Source organism: Diplotaxodon limnothrissa, linkage group LG13 (assembly GCF_057381915.1).
Source record: "Diplotaxodon limnothrissa isolate DT_005_m linkage group LG13, D_limnothrissa_male_GT1.1, whole genome shotgun sequence".
In the NCBI taxonomy this organism is placed as follows: Eukaryota; Metazoa; Chordata; class Actinopteri; order Cichliformes; family Cichlidae; genus Diplotaxodon; species Diplotaxodon limnothrissa.
The window spans coordinates 11,704,932-11,725,304 of record NC_140608.1 but is presented as its reverse complement, the minus strand read 5'-3'; the positions used below and the strand labels follow the sequence as shown (position 1 = coordinate 11,725,304).

At 42.7% G+C, this 20,373-nt stretch overlaps 1 protein-coding gene across 1 annotated transcript in view; it reads right to left on the bottom strand.

Moving 5' to 3' along the window:
- Positions 1–20,373, bottom strand: part of lrmda (leucine rich melanocyte differentiation associated) — a 207,333-nt gene that overhangs the window by 29,852 nt on the left and 157,108 nt on the right. The window lies entirely within an intron of this gene.

The following is a 20,373-nucleotide window of genomic DNA, read 5'->3' as shown; positions in this document are numbered from 1 at the left end:
ATAATACAACAGTAACATGAGGGTAATATAAAATCAGACGAAATAACCTTTCTACACTAGAAAGTGTGAATGCAAATTACATGATACATACTTCTCTTTGTTTAACTTCTTTATCTTATTTATTGTCCTACAACTGAAATGTGATTTTTTTTTCATACATTCTTAGCTGCAAAACTGGACTGAACCTCTGACTGTGAGCACAGTCAGAGGTTCAGGCTAAACGCGTGTGATGAATGCGGGTTTGGGACAAAGAGAAAACAGTGGCCTCTATGTCATGAGACAGTATTCCCACACGGGTCAACAGTTTGTGTGTTGTTATTCTTTTGGTGCACTTTCAAGGTCCAAAACATTCTCTTTTTTTCCACCTTAGCCTTTTAGCTAGCGGAGCAGGCAGTTTATCATGACACAGCGATATCTGATGCCTTTGCAGAAATACTTTCCTTTCTTGCAGGAAGGAATTCACTAGGCCTTTAATCATGGCAAGAGACTCAACTGACAAATACATATTAGAGATGGCTTGGAGCTGCATTTTTCCCACTTTTATTGTTGTTCCTCTACATGCCCATGCATAACCTTGAGAAATGGAATGGTCTGCACTGTTAAATGGAACCATATTCTTCATCGGCAAAGAGAGCAACGTGAACTGAAAACGATCACATAATGTGCTTTCAGATAGCATCTCTGAAAGGCATTAAGGTCTGGCCAGCATGTGTCTCATATTATACCAAGGAAAAAAAAGAAGACAAAATGCGCCTATTTTAAAGGCCTTGCTTCATGTATGCTGGAGAGTCAGCTTTTGAAAAAAAAAAAAAAGTGCTTAAAAGAAGAATATAGTTTTGACAGCAGACCTGCTGCTAAAACCTCCTAAGAAATGTCACAGATCACTCCCCTGCTTCTGCGATGTACATTTATGAAGTAAAAGAACTAAAAATATGAACACATTGTACTCAGTAACTACTGTCACCTGACATGTAAGGAAAATAGTTGGGTATTTATAGCATTGAGCTAGCAAAACAAATATTGGACTGAGACTAAAGATCCTACAGCAAAATGATCACCACCCATCTCATTTTTGAGACATGTATCAAGGTTTATTTAGCGTTTTCCTATCTTTGAATTTTGCCATTTTGGTTTGCAACTCATATTACCGATCAGTACAAACACACTCAGTGTTCGTCTATGTCACTTCATAGGAAAAGAAACAAGCGACTCAGGCATTAAGACGGGAATTGTGAGCTGTCTGATCTACCTTTGTGCATGTCTGGGCCACCATAGAGTTGCGCCCCCTGCTTGCCTCATTTCCTGGTCTGCATGAAAGATCACAAGCCTGGGCCCCTTTAGGCCTGCTTGGCCCACAAAAATCCCCTCCTAATCCTGATGCTCGGCCACAATTAATCTTCCGGGTTGCCACATTATTAACAGCACCACCCGCAGATGATATAGGGGGTGCTGGATGAGAACAAGGGAGCACTACTTAGGTGTGGTGAATACTAGATGGAGCTTAGCACTCTGGCTGTGGTCCTATGGGACATTAGTCACCTTGTTTTCAGTGCTGAAACCAACTCCACCCCAGTGATATGACACCACTACTTTACTTCCTCGCTCTAATGCCTGCTGATCACACAGCTGACCCGTAGGTGGCTGTTGTAACTCCAACTTCCACTTGTCTCGATCTTCCCCTTTAAACCCTCAGATCTTCATCATTAGCCCTTGACAATTGCACACAAGCATGCATGTGAAACAAATGGAGGACGATTTTTCTGTACTTGCTACGAGAGGATTAATAGCTTTATGTTTTAGCACTTTAAACAAGTGTTTTTTTCCACCAGTATTTCTAAACTGGCTACTCATAAAGCATGGTCCATTACAAAGAAAATGCAAAAAGAAAGAAACTCTGATTATACTAATAATAGAAAACTTTTGGTGCCTTTATTAAACATATTTAGAAAGTAGGTTGGAGAAACTAAGTGAACCCCTATTCTAATGCTGCTCAGAGTTTGGTGCTCCAATTACTGTAAGGAGCTGTTTGTTATAAGGTCACACAATGTCTGTACTGACAAAGTCTGCTTATCCTAAAAACACTGACGTGAATCATACCACAAGGAAAACACATTTAAAGCATTTTATTGATGCGCAAAGCTGGAAAGGGCTGCTCATCAAGAAACAATAAACAAGCTGGCTACGATTGAAGATTATTCAGGATTGTTGCTTACTCTCTATGCAAGTATGTGTCCCGCAGTGTTCAGACCAAGAGCACGATATGCAATCCTGGAAAAGGTGAAAAAGGACCACCAGGAGGTATCTCTACAATTTGTTAAATTTCTAAGATAAGCACTGAGTAAGACAGGTGGCTATTGAAGGAAGCTATTAAGCAACCTACCATTTTGCAGACACATATAAACAAAACAAAGCTCAACACTGTGTGTTTCACAAATGAAGCAAAAACACTTCAGGGTCAATGTAAAGTGGACTGTTGAGACACAAAATGCTATGTTTAGAGGAAAGGGGGTGTCGCACATTACCACCAAAGCATTCAAATGTGAAGTCTGGTGAAGTGAGCGTCGCTGTTCTGCAGCTACTGAGAGAACAGTACAGAAAACACAGGGCAGCAGTCCAGGGAGCTTAGAAGAGATCGGACTGAGGTGAAGGTTCTACAAGTTTCTAATTTCTAATTTTTCATCCCTGCGCTGTGAGTGGTCAAGATGTACGAATCAAAATTAAAAAAATCCAAATGTCATTTAAGTTTGAAATTATGACTGCGATGTAGACATGGGGCACCATTTTCTGATTAATTAATGCAGGAATCCTTTATATTACAAAGGGTTTGCAAACTTTCTGTCAAATCAGAAACCTCCGATGTACTAAACATACGACCTGTCCCATCGTGTCCTTTTCACATTTTCAAAACAAGGACTTCATTTACACTCCATCTCCCACTGTTCCCTCTTTCCTGTATCATTTCTTTCACTCCCTCTGGCTCTTTGGCTTGATTTCTCCAGCTGTACCTACACTGAACAGAGGGAGGTGCTGCTGTGTTGTCTATGTAAGATGCTCCTGGACGCCCTTCTTCTCTCTCCTCTCTCTGCTGTCCAGATTAGTCTGCTCATCAAGCTGAGCATTGTTTTAATTTGCTGGGCCCGGGGCATATGCTGAGTGTTCACATCATTATTGTCTCTGTGCAATGTGAGTTATCACCACAGCTTATGATAATGTGGCACAAATTTACAGGCTTGGGAGCACCACGGATTCCGTGATAATAAAGGGTGGACAGAGGGGAGTGCAAAGAGGGAGAGAGAAATGAAGAAAGTGTGTGTAGATGTATGTGTGCGAGCGGGAGAGTGGAATAGGTAGAGAGAGGAAGCTCCGTTGGATGTCATTATGAAAGATGATTCCCATACTAGATAATACATCACACCAGTGCTGTCTGTCTTCTCCTTTTCAGTGTTGTTATGTGAATAAATGCTGATAAACCCAGAGGCAATAGTGATTATTACTTCCAACATATCATCATGAGAGAGAGGGGAGGAGGAAGACAGGGGAGGGATGGAAAAAGAAGAAAAGCAAGTCACAAAGAGAGCCACATGGAGCACATAACCACCTCCACGGTGGGGATCTTCAAAATGTAAGACACGCAAATCTAGTTGTTTTTCACATGCAACTGCCACAAAGTTTACAAAGTTTCGCAAGCTTGGCTGCGGATTAGAGATCTTGATGGGCGTTACATTACAGTACATTATGAAGATATTAGTTCATCTAGAAGATTTCTCTCAAATCTGACGCCGGCCATCGCGGTGAGCACATAAAGCAATCGTGTTGCACCATGTCTTACACACTGTTTTCCTTTCTGGCGATCTGTCTCTGAAGTCTCCCTTTGACCAGCTCATCCTGACACAGCTGGTTCCTGCCTCGCCTCACCTCACCTCTCTCCTTAAGACTGACCAGCAATACAATCTAATTACAGCCGCGCTACAGAGGGAGACCAGTGTAAACACCAGCCCTTTTTATCTCCTTATACATCTGGACAAGTAGACAAAGTGCTAAAAGGAAATAAATGTGGCCTGACAGCCACATCAAAGAGTTCAGCCAGAGGCTTACTGCTACTTAGGGCACAGGAATGTTGTTGCTAAGCATCAGCCCGCAACCTATCAGGGTGCAAAGAGGGCCCTGTCCTGCCTTACAGAGGGAAAAGGGGAAAAGAGAGAAATGAAGAGGAGAGAGGGGAAGGGAGGGCGAGGGGAGGGGAGGGGGCTGACATTGAGGGGAGGCTAGGGACTCAAGGAGATTTTTGTAGCTTAAAGCAATTGTTGGAAGAAACAAGCCTTCTGTTTTGTTTTCTCTTGACACCATTTCTGCTTTTTGTGCTTGCAAAAGACATGTATAAAAATGTCTTTTGATATGTTTTCTCTTTGGGTCTATATCAAAATATTTCTTTTGTGTCTGTGCATGGAACTTTTTTCACATCTTGTCTCTATAAACTGGTGCAGCTTTCTGATCATGTTGGAGATCAGAGGAGACACAACTTGTGAACTTATTTGAGTCAACATTTAATGCTGGCATGACACGTTTATTTCTTCACTAGATGGAATTTTTTATGATTCGTGTTTCGCACTTCTAAAGTTGGTTTTTTTTGAGAGGGGAGGTTACAAACAATGCAACACTTTTAGAAATAAACAATGAAAAATGAATAAGCAGCAACGGCTCGGAGCATCTCTCAGCATGTAATGGCACTGATGAAATGGAAAATGCTCTAATTCGCTACCAGAGATCGAGCAGAGGCATTTGTACGCTCTCAAAGAAAAGTCTAATCTAATGGAATATCACACTGGTGCACAAGATATTATTTTGGATGCCAGAGCAGCACTTTGCATGAGGTCAAATAATTAAAATGGGTACTTTGGCATCAAAATATGGCGAAGACTGCAATAGAAGTGTATTAATTAAGATGTTTTCATGTCATGTTACACGAGACCTCAGTGATTCTGAGCGTGCGTAGTGAAAAGAAAAAATAAAATGAGTGTGCATGAAAAGAATGAATTCCGTTTTCTTGGGTGATGGCAGGGGGAAGAAAATTTGATGTAACGGTGCCTGCACTTGTGAGCAGAACGGCAGTGTTTTCCCCAGCAGGAAGACTACTGAGCGTGCGTTTAATGATTAGCCAGTTCTACTCCAATGAACTTGTTCTGAGTAAACGTATCATATGATCACTGATCACAAGAGGAACTGATGTTTTGCTCGGGGCACGAGACACACAGAGTGAACCGGCAACAGTAAAAACCTGCAGTTCTGTGTACGGCTAAGCGTCAGACAGGCAAAGGTTGAGTGCCGCTGAACGTTAATCACCCACAGCGATGACTCACAGATGGTAATAAGGCTGTGTTTGTTTTGAGGTTGAAATTTAAAGAGTCGTCGACCTTTTGGGCGAGCGTCTTGCTGGATAAGTACAGGTGATTTAAAGGAGAAAGTCTTCATTGCAGGTATGCAGCACAATTGGCTTAAAGCTATTTTTTATTTTGGTTTAGTTTGACCTTTCCACAGGCGCAGATGCTAATGCTACAAAGTTGCAAAGACAGACAGACACACACGCAAATAAAGCATCATGAAATCTTTCAAGTATTAGTCGAAACTGTAATTTGTTACCTTGGTCAAACTTTTAAGCAAAACCTAACCAGTTGTCTCTCACATTTCCACAGGCGCCATTTCTTTTATCACTAAACAAGAGGGGGAAAAGTAAGGTGTGAGCTTTCTGATCTACCTGTGACAAAAATTATTTTTGTCATAGTTTTGCCTTATTTAACTGGTGTGAAAAGAAATATTTTCATCTTTCCTTGTTTTAAGGCAAACTACACAAACACACACACACACGCACAAAACCACAGCAACTCAGGAGTGTGACATATCATGAGGCTTTCTGTTCCGATTAGGGGCTGTATCTAACGTCAAGGCTGTTTTCTAGAGTGTAGGATGTTTAATAATTGAAGACTCTGGGAGCGGGCCTGTCACACCGGCTTGTCTAGAATGTTTCCTATGCAATTAGATGCCGAGAGACATTTGAAGAGGACCCACAAAAAGAGCTACAAAAAGTGACATGTGAACTTAAAGGAAATTAGCTCTTCACACGAGTGAAATGTGAAGGTTACTTAGCAATGCTTAACTCAGACTGTGGCTGTGTGAAGTGTGTGTTTGACTCAGCCCTGCTACGAAGACTGCGATTTTCTTTACTTTGAGCCGGCTTCAGTCAGTAAGATCACAGAGGGAACGAAAACTAATTTTGACTCAAGGCACACGGAGAGAAAAAAGAGGAAAAAAAAACCCTGAGATGTGTCAAAATAATGAGATCTCTTGATGTTTTCTGGGAAGATACGGGATGATGCAGACAGATGCACAACTCACATCTTCACCCAAGGACACAGACACACAAACACCCGTTGAACATTTAACCGCAACTTCAAAACACACACATTTGCATGTGTGCAGGAACTCACATTAAAAACCTCAAACACACACACACACACACACACAAAATATTTTTTTAATGCACGAAACACTAATGCACATCTATTTCAGTGTTCACTTACATTCAGGCCAAAACTCAAAACTGATTAGTTGATTAACACAGATTTTGAGTTGTGTGATGTAAATACAGTTCAAGCTCTGGCGTCTAAATGAAAGAAATCTGACCTGAACTCAAGCAAAACATTCAGTAGCACGACTTCTTTTCTTAATTAAACAAAAAAAAATGGTGCCTTATTGTCGTCGTGGTTTTGTGATTTGTTTTTCAGCACACAAACACAATTTTGCCTGTGATTGTGACAAATCAGACCACCACATAATTAGGCTGGCCTTTATTTTCATTTGAAAATATTAGACACATCCTGTAAAAACAGATGATTAAAACACTCTGTATCCATCTCCCGCTTGCCTCCAATCTCTGACAACCTTTCACAGGAAGTTCCCCCACATCCGCATCTCGGAATCGCTACGTCGCAACGATAACGCTGTCATCCTCCACACCTATCGTAAGTCACGAGCAAACCACCGAGATGCTCCGTCGCAAGACAGAACCCTCTGCGGGCCTGTAAGCTGTATCATTACAGCATGTCATCTTTGTGGCAAAGGAGCGGAGCCGAGCTCTCTAATTACACTCTGCTTACTCCATTTACCCAGACTGGGACAGAGCAGCAGGCAAACAAAGCATTAAAAATGGAGTGCTTTCCCCTGTTCTGTGCCCGTGTCTTTCTTCTGGTGCCTGTTGTCCTCCCCTGGTTGTTGTTGTTGTTGCTGTAAAAGCTGCCGAGGAGAGATAGCAGAGGGCACATGCCACTGCACCGTCCTCTCCAGCCCTCCTTGACTTTCCCACCCTCCCAATCTTTTTCAGCCCTTCCTTCAAAAGGACTTATGAAGGTGAGTGGCTATGTGACAGGCCAGGAATAAAAGAGACAAACCAGGGATAAAAATTAAATAAAAAGTAGCTGTCTGAAATAGTAATTGCACTCCTTTGCTGAGCATGCTTTCAGATATATAAACCTGATTTACTGTCGGTGTTGCTGCCACAAATCAGAAGGCCCTCTGAGAAACACTCGTGCTATGAAATTGTTTAATCTCATCAAGTTCTGCTTTCACAGCAGGCCATAAATCACATAGTCTTTGTTATCATAGACCTCCATGAGCGCCTCTGAGGCAGGCAATGGATCGTGGGTATATATAATCTTGACTGCGCAAACAGCAGGGTCTGAGCAGCCTGAAATACTTTCATATTAGCCGCGGTGCAGCTGGCGGAACACAAGCGCCCTAATGGATATCTCATTTCCTGCGCTCTGCATCTATTTCGAGCAAATTATTACTGCATAAATTTCTTGTCAACAGAAACGGCCAATTAATTAAGTTAAAATGCACTCGTGATCACATCTACACACCAGCGAGGGCAATTTTCCGCTAAGCAAATTTATTGCAGGGGTCACTGTAATGAATGACTCTAAACTTTGTGATAAAGTGGCAGACAGGCCAATATCTACACAGGAACTGTGGTAGGGACATATTTGCATAAGGCAAATTTACGTGAAAACACTCGAGGACGACAGCTGGAGGTGGGTGAGGATTTTTTTTTCTTTTTTTACAACTACAAAACAAAATGTCGGTCAATATCTGGCTCTTCACTATTTCATCAAAGATGTGCACCTTTGGATAGAGATCGTGAATGCACCTTTGCCATTTAACATAGAAAATATACACATTTAACAGAGCTCGCAACCTGAATGAATTATTCATAATGTATGAGGGCTTGGGAGTTTGTGGAGGGTGCGGGGGGGGGGGGGGGGGGGGGGGGGGGTGTTGGCGGTTGTTTATTCAGCTTGGGCCGTTTATCAGACAGTGAGGATCCCACGGCGGGGATGAGTTCCGAGATTTATCTGTGCTAGGGCTCCAAAGCAGATAAATCAAGGGGTGTAATCATGCTCTGAGTGGCCCAGCTGTGACCCCGTAGTGAACTAATGACACAGGGATATCTAAGCCCCTTTTCCTCTTCCTGGGTTAGGCCCTTAGGTTAGTCCCCTGTCAGACACAAAGCTAAAGAAAGACACTGCTTCACAGAAAAACTGAGGGGGAAACTTAAGGCCCTTCATGTCCTTTTGTCCTGTTTACACAACACCAGCGAGCAGGATTGTTCACCCGCGCCTAAAAATAACAGCGCTGGAGCGATGTAACAGCCGACAACTACTGTACAACAATGTTTGTTCAAACAATAGCAACGAATATCGATTGCACGTATACACCATCGCAGGTTCACGAGCCGCTATTCACAACAGCCCATGTAAAAGATACTGCTGTTTGGCTGAGGATGTCTCCCATTCCCTCCCAGAGCAAAGGCTTTCTCCAGGACCGAGCCTGCTCTGATTTATCATGTCTTCTGCTAGCAGGCTGTCTGATTAAGCCAGTGGAACTTTGTTTCACTCTCCTCTCTCTTTAATCTGTCTCTCAGCGAGATAAATTAGCCAGTGCCGTGCCAGCTCCTGCTCTCTTTACCTCCCTCCCTCCGTCTCTTCCTCCCTCTCAGCCTTTCTCTCTGTTTATCTTTTCTGTCTGTCACACATTGAGAAGAGAGCAGACACATCTGCTCCTGCACTGCTGCAGGAGATAGGGCTGGGCTACATCCTTGGTCAGATTTAGCTAAGAGTGTCTGCGAGTGATAGGGTTGCCAACCGTCCCTTAAAATACGGAATCGTCCCGTATTTAGAAACAAAAGTACACGTCCCGTATTGAGCTAATAAGGGACGCACTTTGTCCCGTAATACAGTGAGAATCAAAAGTAGTCTATAACTTTTAATGGAATTAACGCTTTGTTTGAAAACATAATTCCCAGCCCCTCTCCTGCTTTGTGACCAATGAGCTGACAGCACACTTATGACAATTCGAGTATGACAATTCAGATTACCGCTCATCTCATTGGTCGAGGAAAGGTCGCTTACGGAGAAAATACCGGAAGACAACAGATGACCACAACAAGAAGCATGGCCAACAGGGAAACAAACGCCGTCACTGCGGTGCAAGTCTCGGACGACAGTAAACCTAAAGCTGGGCAGACACTGTGCGATTTTTTCAGTCGCGTTATTCAGCTCCTGCTCAAACTGCACGATTGACTCGCAGGGGTTAGAAGTTGGTAGGTCACGATGCAGGTCTCACACTATACGGCCCGATGCTCTGATGCGACCTGAGTGCTCACACTGTGCGTCCATAAAATTAAGGTTATAACAGAAAATCTGTCGCTCGCTCTCTCTGTCTCTCACTCACACAGACACACCACCACCATCAACTTTGCTAAATTGCTAATGAAAAACATGATCAGGCAGCTGTGATTTAGCAGCGATGTAGATCCAACTATTTTCACGGTTGTTGTGGTCGTGATAATTTTGTGAGGCCACATCGAAAAGGCTCGGATGAGCTTTTCAAAGTTCTACAAGTTGTGCCTCCATCGCTTGTGTCCAGATCACACGCTGCACAGCCGTGCTGCTCTGTCTTTTTCACGGCGTTTACGTGTTTGCGCGCGAGCAGTGTGAGCGGCTCACGAGCGATTGATGATCGGGAGCTGGTCGTGAGGTGTTAATCACTTCTCGTTACCCCACGTATACTACACGATGAAGGCCAAAATCGGTCCGATCACTCAAAAATCGGCTCAAAATGGGCCTAAAACCGCACAGTGTGAGCCCAGCGTTAGAGCAGCAATGTTTGTTCCCCTCAGAGAAAGGGAAGAATGGGAAAAGGAAAACACCTGGCTGGAAAAAGTTAATATGGGCATGTGCAGTGAATATCAGCGCTATGTGGCCAGAAGTGTGATAATATAATTTATTTTGTGTAATAAACGACTGCAAGGATAGATGATTACAACAAATAGATGACTAATACATAAAAGTAATACACAGATGAATAATGATGATGAGTTAAGATGCGTAATCATGGGAACAAGCGGGTTTTCAAACGGGAGCAGCTGATTAGCATTAGAAAAGCTGAAATAATACCTCAGCTGAAGCCAATTGTACTAAATGCACTAAATGTGCACTGTTACAAGAATATTTTTCTTTCTATTGTTTTCTATTATTTTAAGTTAAGCAGGACAGAGTTCTTTTAAAGAAAGATTTACTTATATTCTCAAAAGTTAAGCATGACAGGCTTCTGTTTAAGAAAGAGACCTGTTTTATGTGTTAATGTTGTCATTTTGAGCTAAAAATAAATGGCTAAATGATCATTTGTTTCACATGTGTTCATATCACAAAGAATACACATCTACTTAAATCAAATTCAAGTCAAAGGGTTAAAAAAAATAATTTCACACACAAAAAAAGAGCTAGAAAATTCACCACACTGGGAAGGGTGAAGACAACTGGGTCGCCCGGCCCTGGCCACGAGGTGTCCCTTATTTATTTTTCAGGGAGTTGGCAACCCTAGCGAGTGAGAATGAGGGAACGAGTGTGTTTTTCCTCTCTTTTTCCCCCCTTTGACAAGACTCTGTCAAACAATCTCCCTCTCCTTGGCTGGGCTTATGTTCTTTGTTGTCAGCTAATAAATCAGAGAGTATTTATGATCTGCAATCCCTATTCTTAGGCTTTTAATGGCGACACGTTTGTGGGTGAATTAAAGCAGTGTTTTATTCACTAGGCTGTGGGCCAAAGTGAGAGGCGTAGGTGCCTCTGCCTGTGAATGTTTCTCCTCTCTCCGCTCTTGCTCGGGTGTTAAATCATACTCATTGTCAGGCAGCGCTAAGTTAGTGTGCGTCATTGGGGAGAGCAGGAAGCACTGGGCATAATTCTGTCCATCAGTTTAATTTATTGTATCGGTAGCTTTGTAATCTCTGCCCCATAAACTACAGGAGCTGACAGACAAGAATTTGGTTTTAAAGGCGACGCTCATCCGCATTTTGGCTGGCGATGGGCCTTATTTTTGCCTCAGCTTTCTGATTTCATATCCAGCCACAGGAGAAAAAATTTAAAGGTTGTTGCAAAATGCTTTTTTCTCTGCTATTAACCACTGCAGACATAATGGTTTTTTGGTCAGGTTATCGTATACATGAAAGATTACTAAAAGTAAATGTTAGAAGAAGAAGAAGACGAGAGCCAATAAAAGATGGAAAAAAAGAGAAAGAAGAGGCGGTTCGAGGACACAACCTTGCTCAGAGGTTTTATTTCAGGTGAAATATAAGTCCTAATACCAGGGTACTGCTGCAGCATCTGCTTTGCAGATAGTGCACTTGGCTCTCCTTCCAGTGCCAGTGAATATAAATCAGGTGAGGCACCTCAATGCTAGGCCTGACTCCTAGAGGCCAACAAATCTTTAACATGAGATTAGGGCCTCAGTGGAGTCATCCATCTTTGGGTGATGGAGGAAAATATCACAACACTCTATGGGCAATATGGTTTCACAGAGTCAGGACCGATGTCTATTAGAATGTCTATTAGGATAAAAAGTCCAACAACTCACTGTTTGCACACACTGTGAATTAATTCCTACAGTGTGGATGACAAACACAAGTCTTTTCTAAATACAACTACAAGCCCGATAACATAAAATAACAAGAAGAAGAAAAGAATCAGTATCAGTATAAAATATATAATACATTTTCCTGGAAGAAATAATCTGAAGATAATACTCGGAGGAATAATTACCCTCTTCTTTTGTCAACACATGCTTTATGGGCATTTTCTTTTAATTGTAATAAACGTAAATGGTGCCATGTGTCAACTACAAAGAACGCAGAGCAAAGCAACGCTGCCAATTACCCTATAAAACATGCATATCTTCCAAAGCATGGGTCTCCTCTGTGGGTTTAACTCACCAAAGGCAACGGGTGTTTTACAAGATGCTCGCTCAGTGGATACAATTGTGCTTAGCATAAAAGGAAAAGCAGGCTGCGAGGACCCAACAATGAACCATATCTCCCTGTAGCCTTTTCAGCGAGCTGCATTTACATATCAAGCCACTAGCCTGATGTGTAAACACATTCCATCAGATGCCGCCATCGTAGCCAATGAGAGCCATTTCATTCCAGCTATACCTCACACACTGTGCAGCATTAGACAAAGGGAGAGAGGCCTGAAAGAGACATCTCATGTCATCACCCGAGAGATAATGGAATTGTTATACATCCTTGATCACAGACACTCTCACGGCATCTTGCTCTCTTTTTCACTCATTCTTTGTCTCGGTGCTCTTGGTCTCTCTATCGCTCTCTCCCTCTCTCACAAATGTGCGCACAGACACACAAGCGCACGAGTAAAAATTCCAGCACACTTCAGTGCGATAGCTCCTCTTCTCTTTCAGGGTTTCATCTCAATAGCTTTTTTATCTGAGCACTTCAATTTGCAAGCCTAGCTGGAAGGCAGCTCCTCCTGATATGTTAATTGCAGGGTACTTAAGCACTAAAAGATTAACATAAAACCCTTTGGAAACAAGCTAATAGTTTATGATAATTCGTGCATGGCCTTTGTCTGTCTATCATTACATTGCCTCTAGCGATAATTTTATCAAGGGGCTGTAAAATATCATTTTAACAAGTTCACTTTCAGATAATTAATAGTAGAAACTGTATTATTCAATTGAGCCACACTGGCACCATTAACAATATGGCAAGTAAGCTATAATTAAAGTATTTCATTTTATTAACCTATTCATAACGCTGTGCAAATGATGACACAGAGACACAGAAAGGCTTTCCCTTTTTTTTTCTTGGTGAAGCACTGTCACCAGAGCAATTACAGGAACCCAGGGTTGTCTCCTCAGTTAGCCGAGCTGATTGAAGCTTTTCAATTAGCAGGTGGGTGTATGCATCGCTCCCACAAAGAGAGGCGGCACACATGCAGGAGACCTGCAAACCTGCTGACACACTCATGGAATTTGTGTTCTTTCCCAGAACCAAAGTATTAAGACTGAGAGCTTAGACTGAACCTACACTGGGTAAGAGGAAATGAGTAAGGTGGATGAGGGAGAGAAGGCCATAGCAGATCCACCTAATTTATAAAAATCAAGCTGCTTAGAGCAGAGTTTGTGCATTGACAGCTGGTAAAATAAATAAATAAAAAAATAAATAAATTGAATTAATATTTAATAGTAGCCTCAAACTGAGTATTCAAGAAAGCCAACAACCATTCAGAATACATGGCATCCCTACTAGAAGACAAGCATATAGTTCACATGGAAGCTTGTTTCTGCCAGGCAGAGCCAAGTTGAACTTTTGAGTTATCTTAAAAAGTTGAGTAAAGTAAATTTTGACCCAAAAGGAAGTAACTTGAAAATATTGAGTCACTAAGTCACATTTTTGAGATACTAACCTGAAATTTTGAGTTACAGATGACATTTTTTTGTTTTTTTATTTCCAGTGGCAGAAACAAACTTCCACAATTTTTATCTGCAATCTTGAGACATGGCTGTCTCAGAGTTAGTGCGATAGTCAATGCATGTACACTGTACCTGAGAGTGAATGCATGCGTGTCTGATAGCCCAACTGGCCCCTAACACACACACACACACACCTTCTCCTTCAGACACACCACCCCTCTCATGAATAATACAAAAACTCCCTTTCACCAAACAGCTCAAATAGCTACTCATTCATCTGCATACCTGGAGCCTCGCAAAATGATTGGCCCGCCATTACCGCTGGAAAAAAAAGGAGAGCGAGACAGAGCGAGAGAGAGAGAGAAATGTTCCCCAAACAATTTGCTTCAAAATAAGACAGGAATAATTCTGTCCTTTTCAGCGACACAGACAGGCCCCTGTGCATAATGATGTTAGCGTAATGGGGTGACAGATAGACTGTGAGACCATGACATTAGCATGAGAAACGCACCAGTGAGCAACCGCTCAACTGTGGTCTCAGAGGGCCCTCAGAAATACACTCTGAACATCGTTTGTCTCACAGCTCTATGAGCCTGACAAATGAAGACATGCCACGTTTTATGCCGAGCAATATACCATTCCACTTTAGCAAACACACGACTAAATGACAAAGGGAAACCCGGCTCTGCATTATACAAACACACTATCTCCTGTCCTATTAGTGAGGTATAACCTCATTCAAGGTCGGATGGAAAACAGGGACACCTTAGCGTTTCTCCTTCTTAATAAGGTAAGAAGACTTACAGCAAAGAACACGGTCAATCAAACGGAACCCCCAAACTAATTAAGCAATTTTGCTTTCCAAGGAGATATTTCAACAGGTTACATGCTGAGAGTACACTGAAGCCAAGACTTAAAATCTGACCTACAGTAAAAGCTATTTCAAAGTTTATTAAAATAAATGCTAGGCATAGTAACATCACTTTAAGACTAGGAATTGAAATTATTAAGACTGCATTTTTGTTTTATTAAGTGTGAAAAGACACTGGACAGCCAACTGGCAGTGCACAGTGACCAAATCAAATCTCAGAAAGCAGAATAAACCCTTTCCCCTTCCCATGTCCTTTTAGAGAGTAACTAGCAGTCAGTGTTTGTTAAGGCTAATTATATATTTAAAACTAGAGCGCTATCTCAAAGTTAGGGAAATATAATCATGTGTTTATAAAAAGGGATATACAGGATGTAAGCCAATGTCAAAATGTAGATGCTGCAGACATGAGCCGCAGCCTAAAAATGGTCGAGCTATGACAGCCCTGACGTTCACAGCACGACACTGTCGAAGGGTGAATGCTTCCTGTAAACGTTTATCTTCACTGTGAGTGTGTGTCTGTGTGTGGTACAGCTTGGCGACAGGAGCTTCTCTGAGGCTTTATCTGTGGCATGACAAGACAACCTGTAATATACGAGCATCTGGAGCTCCTCTTCAAACACAGCCTTATCTCACGCCAAACATTCCCCGAGGCCAGAGCAGAGCAAGAGTTGCTCGGACCAGACAAGACCTCACACCGTCTCTCCGCATCCCACCCAACCCGCGAGCCGAGTGTTGGGTGCGCAAGCTGAGAACAGCCCATCAAAGCGCGCGTGCGTGTGTTTACAACGAGGGTCCTGTGAGCGCAGCTTCGACAGCTAAGAGCAACAGTGTGACTTTACAGTGACGGAGATCATCTGCTCCGAGTTTTTTCCCCCTCCTTGCTAATCGAGCTAGCGGTTAACGGTGCTGCACTCAACATAAATGGACGCCCTCCCTCCTCACTCGCTGGTTTAAACATATTTGTTGAGATGAGAACTAAACGCCCATCACTCATGTTTCTGTTTAGGAGAATTTATCTTAAGGTAAACACTCAGGGCCATTATAGAGGATTTGAATGAGCTGCATGTGCATGCTATCACTTGTTAGACTACTGCCTTTTTATACATCAGTCTTAATCACATAAAACACCTTTTAAAATAGCATCTTATAACCTTAAAATAATGCAGGCATTAAATCAGGAATGGCAGAGCTCAATTCTCCAAGCTTTCTCTTGACAAAATAACTGTGATGCAGGTGAAGACAAAGCGCAGAGAGGAAGCTGCCTAGTTGGAAAGCTTCACTCTTTTCTCTGTATCTCGCGCTCCGCATGGACTGCCGCCTTCAGCCAGCCTATGGGGGGGATGTAGACGTGCCCCTCTCTGGGGCCTGTACATACGGCCTGTGCCTCACTTCAAAGAGAGGGCATAAGGGCAGTGTTCTCCCCCAACTCAGATCCATTCAGCACACAGCTGATTCCTCCATGTGTGTCTCTCTTTGACTCTCTCTAGGCCCCTCTAGCTTTCATTTCAGACTGCTTTCTATCCTCGTTTTTTTTTTCTTAATTTATTTTTTTCCTTTTCTGGAAGATGCATAAAGGAAGTACAGCTCATAGTTTATGTGTGGGTTTGTGTGTGTCCCTTTGAAGTCTCATAATGAAGAGCAACACCGTGCAATCTCTAAACATGCTGTCACACAGGCCCCTCTTCGCGATTCACAACTTAATGCCAAGCATGCAGATATTGCAGCTAAAATGCATATGAATGCTTGCTGACTTCTGCGTGCATTGGAACAAATGACGGATGTCGCAGATAACAAAAAGAAACACGCATCACGGAGGGTGCGAGAGAGGAAGTACATTTGAAAAGAAGCAAAGCAAAGAGAGGAGCTGAGCTCAGCGGCTGTAGCGAAGGGAGGTCTGGCCCTTACAAATCCTTTCTTTTTTGATCTCTTCATCCAGATGAAAGAACAGAATGAGGCAGGATTATGCAGGACAATTGCGCTTTCTCCCCAAACCCTGACTTGATCGGCTTTTACGCGAGCTCTAATCATTTTCAATTACGCACATTTTCTGACATCCTGTAATAGCTACACTGCAGGTCTTAAACTCTCCGGTTGCCCCAGTGCTCCCCTGCAGCCTCCTTTTTCTGTTTTGCTAAGCTTCTCATCCCCAGACAGCATGCCAGTAGTGTCTGCTGACAAACTGAATGGGCCTGAACTGCAACTTGTTGTTTAAGGTGCCAAATAACCCATTTACCAGATGCTTGACAAGGATGTTATTTGGCGTTTGATTGAATGCGCTTTTGTGTCAGTGAAGCATTGAATTAGTGTTGTTTGTTTGTGGAAGCCTCTGGGACCCCTCCTCAGTCTCTGGTTTATTTTTATGTTTTTTGTCCTTTTGTTTTGGGGACGTGGGGGTCCTTTTGGTATGATAATCAACCGGTATAAAACATACATGTTGTATAATTTATTTACCAACCATTTTTTTCAGAAATCCACTGGCTTGCACAAAGATTAACTCGACATTCAACCTTTAAGTGGTTAAGAAAACATCTTCAAAAAGAGCCTCTCAAGACATGAACTGTGTTTGTAATGTTGCACTGATTGCAACCATGGCAGCCTAGTCGCCCCTCTGTGCATTCACCTGGTGCCTAATTCCAGTCAAACTTTAGAGCTTGGTGTGCCTTGAGGGACTCAAGAGCTCAAGTACTTGACTGAGACAGACAGCACCATTAGCAGGCCCTGGACCAGCCCCAACCCTGACAACCACTCACAGCTGGCAATGGCAGGCAGAGGAATGAGTCTCCTTTTCTTTAGTTTAGTCAGAGAGCAGTGCAACAAATGCCCATCACTCACTCACTCAGTACCCAGCAGGATGGTCCACTGCTTGTGAGGACACATAGGAACAATGGAAAAACTAAGGGAAAATGCCATCCAGTCACCAGTGAAATGATACACTTTTGACCAAGGTCCAATTTCAATTTAATTTTATTTATAAAGCGCCAAATCACAACATTATGGTGCCTCAAGGCGCTGATGAAACTAGCAGATTCCACTAGCAGATTCCACTCACATTTTAATGATGTTCTGCCTTAACAGACTTCAATCAGATGAAAGGTAAATACATACAAAACCCCAAAGAAAAGTGATTAAACATAAGGTCAGAGCAGTTATTCCTGTAATACATGTCGGTAAAACACCCAGAAGTTTTTCAGTGATGTCGCCTGTATTTAATGAGTTTTCAGTAGTATTCTTACTGTATTTATATCCAGGCAGGCATGCTTGGACCAACTGTATATAATGTGTAATATGAGGTGTGATCAAAAAGAACTACGTGCATGTGCACATTTGTGATTTTACAATAGTTCACGAAATTGCACAAAGAGAAAACATCAAATTCTGTGTCAAACTGATTGTTTATGTCGAGGATCACCACTGGTGATGAGACCTGGATATAACCTGGATTACAGTAGAAAAGCCATTGTGCCATAGAAGGTCAGTAGTGCAACTGTGAACATGCCCCACCCCCACACCCCCACCTTTGGTGCAATCAATCTGATCTGCAGAGTTTGCAACTATGTGCCCAACCTGCGTACGGATTAGAGCGTGAGCCATTAAAGGGTGGCCAGCATGCATTGCACAGGCACTGATCAGAACAGGTTCAAACCTGCTGGTTAACTGGGGCCTTTCTATATGAAGTTTGCACGCTCTCCCTGCAGGTGCTCCAGTTTCCTCCCAGAATCCAAAGACGTGCACATTAAGTTAACTGGCGATTAAGGAAAAAACTAAATCGACTGTGAGGTGTGGGATGTGAGCATGCAGGTTTGTTTGTTTCTCTGCGACACACTAAAGACCTGCCCAGGTTCTATCCTGCCTTTCATGTAGACTCAGATCTTATACTGGCACGCTTGGGTCCCAGTGACATAAATTTCATTATCAGCCAGTTTTTTGTAACCAAGTGGACTACGCATGTACATTCAGGCAGATGACGTTCACATCTTCCACACTCAAAAATGAGGTTTGATTTATTACTTGTTATCATCTAGGATAGTCTAGCATAGTCATCTCTGTCTGCCAGTGGCTGTCTGTCATTATCAGCTTTGATAATGCCTAATAGTGTCCTCAACAAAGATCCCTAACAGGATGAGTTTATTTCCCCAGCTCTTTGCTGCTTATTGGCTGGGGCCTCTACTTCTAATCACCTTTCATTACAGCCTTCTGATCCCCAGCTTCCCTTTGTACACCGCGCTTCATCGTCTTTATTTTCCGCTCTAATTGCATGTGAAAGATGCCCCCTTTGATTCTGCCTGCATGCCAAAGTGCTATCAGAGAGAGAGTGTCGAAAAGTGTCATGCGTGTCTCTCCACTTGGAGGATGAGTGAGCCGCATATTCACCTGCTGAGGACAAACCTATTTCTCCCCAAGATATGACGTATCTATCACCAGCTCAGTGGATATCAGCGCGATCTGTCAACATAATAGCTGTGTGTGTGTGTGTGTGTGTGTGTGTGTGTGTGTGTGTGTGTGTGTGTGTGTGGAGGGGGGGGGGGGGGGGGGGGGACTGGAGTGGGGAGGGGAGAAAAAAAAACCATGCAGATCGGTGCTTTGAATTGCATTGTTATAGTCAAACACTCAGATATGTTTTTGCGTGTTTAATTTTCTGAGCAGCGTGACCACGATATACGGTGGTGTAACCTATTCGCTGCTGACAGAAAAAAGGAAAAAAAATAGCTTTTCCATGTGCCTTTTTTTCCTTTTTTCAAATGCCATCATTTGTTACTGTTCACTGGAGGTTGTGTACCCACCATGTTAGGGTTGTTCACTGTCAGTGTTTAACCTTTTCAATATGATATCTGTAGGACCTTTTGTGACCACTGTGCAGTTCTAGAAGGGCTTGTCTGCAGATTTTATACACCGTTTCTTCTTCAGGGGCTAACTCGTAAAAGAAAAACATACTATACAAAAGGCACAATTAGATAATGGAGGCTCTCTCTGACGAAGTATCAGTCTAACAAGGGCCTTATTTTGGTAACAAATTCATGGAAGGGCCCTTGAGCGGCTCGATATCTGCTTATTGTTAAGCTAGTGTTCTGGGATGGGGAGACTGGAACAGGAGAGAGACAGAGAGACCTCAGTCTGACAGAATCTAATCAAGAGTTGTCCTAACATATTACAACTGACTTAAGCTCTTCTAAGATCTTCCCTCCCAGTTAAGTCTCACTAATTCAGAATCAAAATAACCAGCGGGACCGAGACAAGGAGAGAAAGTGAGACAGGGAGGCGAGATTAGGAGATGGCACGGAGGGAAAAAACACATACACACACATCACTTTCTGACTGAAATAGAAGGGTACTTCCGGCTCCAATTTCAGCATATGCTAGGGTGAGCTGCAGAAAGATAAATGAGCTCTCCAGCACCAAGAGGAAACCGATTCTTTATCAGGCATGCCTCTATTTACTGACATTAAGAATGATAATATCAATCAGCAAGCTGTCAGCAACCCAAGTGGGCTGTGAGGAGAACAAAGTTTCCACTGTCTCGCTTTTGAAACGTTTACAAGGAGATGTTGATGTACCTGCCATTCAGGTGCAAATAATGTCATCACCACACACCCAGATCGGGGCGTACTACTCCACCTTAGTGATGAGTAAAAGTGCCCAGGGCCCTTTCCCAAAGCTAGTGTTCATAGCTAGGAAAAACAAAGCTG